The sequence below is a fragment of the Lonchura striata genome, chromosome 2 (genome assembly GCF_050655825.1).
Source record: "Lonchura striata isolate lonStrDom1 chromosome 2, ASM5065582v1, whole genome shotgun sequence".
NCBI lineage: Eukaryota > Metazoa > Chordata > Aves > Passeriformes > Estrildidae > Lonchura > Lonchura striata.
The window spans coordinates 131,629,939-131,635,498 of NC_140704.1; positions in this window are offsets into that span (position 1 = coordinate 131,629,939).

The window sequence follows — 5,560 nt, forward strand, 5'->3', positions numbered from 1 at the left end:
AAAATTGGAAGTTATTTTGCAAAAAGGGGAAAAACCCCTTCAGCCCCTTTTCTAGCCTCAGCTGCTGCAGCTACTCACAAGCTCTGTGTGTAGTAGTGACAATTTTGTAGCAGAGATTTTTGACCTATTCTTACTCAAATATCTTTTGGTATAATCTTACAGCACCTTGAGGTTTAACTGCTTTTTTTTTTTTTCATCAATCTTGCCAGTATTTTTGAGATAAAAAGTTGCATATGAGACCCCCTAGTTGGGCAGAGAAATCTCAGTGGTCATGTTCATCAAGCCAGTATAAAGATACTTTTTTCAACCAAAGCTTTGCTAAAAGATCATCTTGTGTCTTCTAGGAATTGCTAGATTTCAAGTTGGACCTAGACTTTTTCATTTTCACATCTTTGATTTTGAGAGAAATTTCTGTTTCTCTCCTGTTTAGTATTTTGAGGAACTAGGTGATAATAAAGTTCGGGCTTTGCCTTAAGATAGTTTTACCTACTGCATTTATTGTTAAGTAGATGTTGGCACTAAATACTTGTCTTTTGGGGAAACACCTTCTCAAATTAAAAAAAACCTCAAGCATTTGAATTTCCTGTGTAATATAATCATTTACAGAAGAGAGACTTTCTTTCAGCTCTTCTTTCATTGTGAAGAATAAACTTTTAAACATTGTGGATTTTAAAAGAGTACTTAGTGTTTAAGATTTATCATGAAAATTCAAACAGGAAAAACATAATTTTTAGCTGAAGTAAGTTAATTTGGATTTACAGAATTTGTAAAGCTGTATTAACCCATACTTTGTATTTTCTGATAGGCTAGTGGAAAAACACTGTTTACACTTGGATTTGGTTCTTAATGCTGTGGATGTGTCTCCCAGTTATATTCTTGCTAAGAGCATTTCAAGTAGCATCCAGATGCTGAACTGGGAGTAAGGTTTCTCCTACTAGATTTTCCTAACAATCTGCCTCTTTCCAGTATCTCTTCTGACTGAATTGTGCTTAAAACTTTTTCCACAAAGGAATAAGCCTAAGTTTCACCCAAGTGAGTAAATACAGGAATCCTTTCTGCAAGTAATCCAGAGAGAGTGGTGACAACAACACTGGATTTTTCTCTCTCTCAGGAAAGTGCTTTGTCTTGGACTAGAAGCCTGAGCTTGCCAGTGACTGCATGAAAAGAGTATGGCTCGCAGGAACAGTGGTTATGCACTGAGAAAGAGACATCAAAGTGTATCTCACAGCTCCAGGTCCTTTGTCCTCAGCACTTAGGAAATTCTTGTATTTTACTTCTGGCCTGGTGGATGTAGGCAACTTCTTTTTAATGATTGCATACAGTGATGTTTGCATAATGAAAAATACTAATTTTATACAAGGAGGCAGCTATAGCTTCTTTCTCTCACAGCTCAAGAACTGAAAAGAAGGTTAGAGCCAGAAGTACAGAGTATTTACTCAAAGCTGGAGGAAATAAAACTAAAATCTCAGCTTTGAGACAGGCCTGACATGCATACTCAAGGTGAAAGGAAGGGCCATTTTTAGGCCAAATGCTCTTAAAAGAGAATGAAAGGCAATAAAATTAGCAGTGAGTCTTTGCTGCTGACAAGTGATGACCAGTGAGGGATGATGGGAAGCAGTGAAGAACATGTGTAGGATGAAGTGCAGACATACAGGTGCTGAAGTGTCAATAGGCTGGGGGTGTCCCATCCTCCTGGGGGGAGATCTGGGTCTGTGACAAGAGCTCTGCATGGGAGCTGCTCATCCAACACCCGGCTGGGGATTTGTAACTGGCCATTAACTCAAGTACACAGAATGCAACCTGTATGAGAAATTGTCTTTGCTGACAAAGCTGTAGGACCAGATCAGCAACATAGTGTGCCAAGAGATAAGGCTTTGTTACTCTGCTACCATATTTTCTACTTCTGAAAAGCAAGTAGGTATCTTCTTGTAATAGCAGGATCTTGACAGTGCTCCCAGACATTTCTAAATAAATAGGAAAATAAATAGGAAGAGGTAGTGCACATATGTTTTAAAGGCAGCTGATTTTATTATAATCCATACACTAATGATCTGATTTTGAGTAAGTTAGGGAACCAAAAATGCCAAAAAGGTTTATATTGTTATATATTAATTTAGATAATGCGTTAGAACCTTACAATAGCAATGTTCTGTCATAATTTTTGGGTGGGTTCTTATTTTAGAGAGAGAGCAAGACAGGAGCATTCAATAGATGTGAGAGCTTTTTGTATAAATATTTTCCCCATTTCCCCTTGCCCAACCTGAAAGAAAAGTTTTGTTTGAAATACTGTAACAGTTGATTTTACTTAGCAGAAAGAATGGAAATTGAAGCATCTTTGACAGAACAAGAAAGGCTTTGGTGATATTATGGATACAAATCTGAAGTAAGGAATTATAAACAGCTCTTTTTCTGAAACAGAGTGTGTTTTTGGGAATATGGGAGTTTCAGTTTGATTTATTTTTGAAGCCTAAATTACACGGAGAATTGTGTCATCAAGGATGAGTTTGGTGTAAGGAACAAGCATTATAGGCGGGGGGAAAGCATTTCTAGTGTTATACAATAGCTATAGTGAACCTAAGTGCTGTTTTAAAGATGGTTTCATCTATAGACACTAGAACATTTCAGCGCAAGCATACCTTGAACTTGAGTTCATATACTTGTCTGCATGTTAGGTAATTTTCTAACTGATAATTTTGTACTTTCAGGGCATCATAAACCAATTGGTTTAAAACTCTTAAAACCTAGGTGTAATCAGTAGTCATCAAAACCAGGAAATAACTTGTTTTGAAGACTAAGTAACTCTAATTTGCACTTTCCTCCTCCATCTCTTTATTCTGAGATCACTGTCAATGTGTAAGTAGCAGCCTACAGCAGATGCTTCAATAAACTGTCCTTGACACCCTCTGGAGACTTACATAAAAAAATTAATGACTAGATTTGCTATAGAGGGTCTATATAGGGACAAAATACTATAGAATCCTGGCATTTTTTAGGTTGTCCTTTTAACTAGATATATGAATATTTTTCATTGGTTTGGATGCTAGGACCAACTGCTATGTGAACATGGAGCCATTGTTCAAGAGCTGATCCTGCTACCTTACATCTCCCTCTCACAATTTACTGAGTCAATACTCTGACCTTGCCCATTTCTGTTAGACCTGCTATGCTGGTTGTATGCTGGAATTCCAGTTTGAAATTACACAAAGGACTATATTCATCTACCTGTTTGCTCACACACAATGCACCTGGACTTAGAGATATGTGTAAATATAATTTCTTTGTGTGTAGCAGTGCCAGTTTTCATCTTTTGCTGGAGTATGCTTGCATCATACCTTTTTTTTTTTTTTTTAAGATGAGCAATGTAAACATATACAGAACATTTTCTGTAAGTAATTTGTGAGCAAAACCTCCTTTTTGATTAGATGATAAATATTCCTGTGGTTTACATGCTGGGGCTTGTTTTATCCTAATATGTGAAAACTGATTGTAGACTGAAGGCAAAAAAATTTAAGTAGTGTCACCTAGAAGTCAGTTATTTTTATTTTGAGAAATAGGGAACTCAAATCAAATGAAAGATCAAACTACAGAGGAAAAGGCATTCAAAGAGCTGCAGTGTTCAGAATGAGGGAGAGGTGTTTTGCATGGATTTAGTACTGAAAACAATGACTGAAAGATTCCAGTAGTAAAAGCTGCTGCAGAGCAGTATAGGCGGATGCTAAAGCAAGTGATAGGGAGAGTTGCTAGTTAGGGATATTGTGTAGCATTTTTGTAACTATCTCAATGGAATGTGGTGATGGCGATCAGAGACTGCAAGAGGGAGAAATAATGGTAAGGAAGAGGGTTCATTTTTTTGGCACATTTGGCTTGAATTCTAAGGAGATACCTGAACAGAATTGGAATTTGTAAATCAAACAAAAATCAGTTTGGGAATTTGTGACTCAAACCAGATGCAGCCAAATGTGACTGAACATTGATTCAAGAAATGGAAAAGAGCAAAAGAAGGTGCAAGACTCCCTCCAGTTTTATGGGAGAGGGAGAGACAGGACTGAGAAATCATTTGTATAATGCAGAATGGAGAAAGATGGGTGAGTGGGTTAGAGGTAGGTCTACAGTAGAAGCTTCAGCTACTGTCTCAGTTAGGAATTCAAGTGGAATAAAGACTATCACACATCAGGAATGAAGGCAAAGAAGGGAGTTGGCATTTGAGAGGAAGTGTATGGGGAGGTGGCTGGATGAAGGAATTCAAGCTGACTGCAAACACAGTTTCCACATACAGGAACTGGTGCAATGACAAAGGAGAGGCCAGCTCTGACACACAACCTCCACCATTCTGGGAGAAGATTGGGGAGTTAAGGGTAGGAGAAAAAAGGACAGACTCAGATGTGAAGGGACAGAAGTAGAAATCGCACTTTGACAGTGCAAATATCTTGGTAGTCTTCTCAAAAAAAAAAAAAAAAAAAAAAAAAAAAAAAAAAACCACCAAAAACCAAACCAAAACAAACCCTGTGGCTTCCCCAGCTGCTGTAGAAAGTGGGAAGGCAGCTGAAATTGGTGTGAGTTAAACTGAAAATTAAACATGTTTTCATGCAGGGATACAGCACCTATCCATGGTTTTAGTAGTACCTAGAGTAATTCAATCTGCTTTAAACTTTAAACTGTTTTCATCAGCTAAGCTGCTGAATGCAAGACTGTATGTTAAGAGCCTTGCTAATAAAAAGTATATTTACTTTATATATTGTGTGCATCTCCTTCCTGTAAGCAGTGTGAACAAAGGTAATTAATGTTAGAAAAAAAGCATCCCAAACAAACCCTCAAACTCCGCTACACACAAAATAATGTAAGAAACAAGATCTGAAGTTTCTTCTTAGAAGCATTTTTAAGGTGAAGAGCATAACTTTATTAAAAAGGTGGGTATGGCAGACCATGAGTGTGGCAGATGAAAGAAACCTTAGGTATCTTCTCTGATTTACTGAACTTTTTTTAACCTTCTAAAGAAATATCGCATGAAACAAGCTCTCCCAGAAATTGAATGGTTGAAACTAGGGAGCACAAGCTGCACAGTGAAAATAGAGCACACAGCAAAATTTCTAAACTGCAGAATCTCTAAGTTGGTGGCCTGTGCTCACAAACTTTCCCTTACTTGTAAAAATGCCTCAACCCATCCTTCTCTTTTCTGATTCCATGATTCTCCCATCCTGCTGGGGAGTGTGAGAGTGGCTGCATGGGGCTTAGCTGCCTAATGGGGTTAGCCTACAACAGTATGTTCTATACCATAAAGGAAATACCAGTTGAAGTTATTGCACTAATTCCTGGGCTAAGGCAGATATTGATGTAATTTACTGGAAATTTAAATTTATTGGATTGTGTAATTGTGTCCTTTACCATCTATCTCAGACACTTCAGTAACAGAAGGCCAAACCAGTAAGCCAGCAAGTGTGTTTCCTCTAATGTATTGAGGTGAAAATCATAACAATAAGTTAAAATGGAAGGAAGACTTCAGAATAATAAATAGGACTTGTTACATGAATTTGGTGTTACAATTAAAACCATGGTTAAGGGG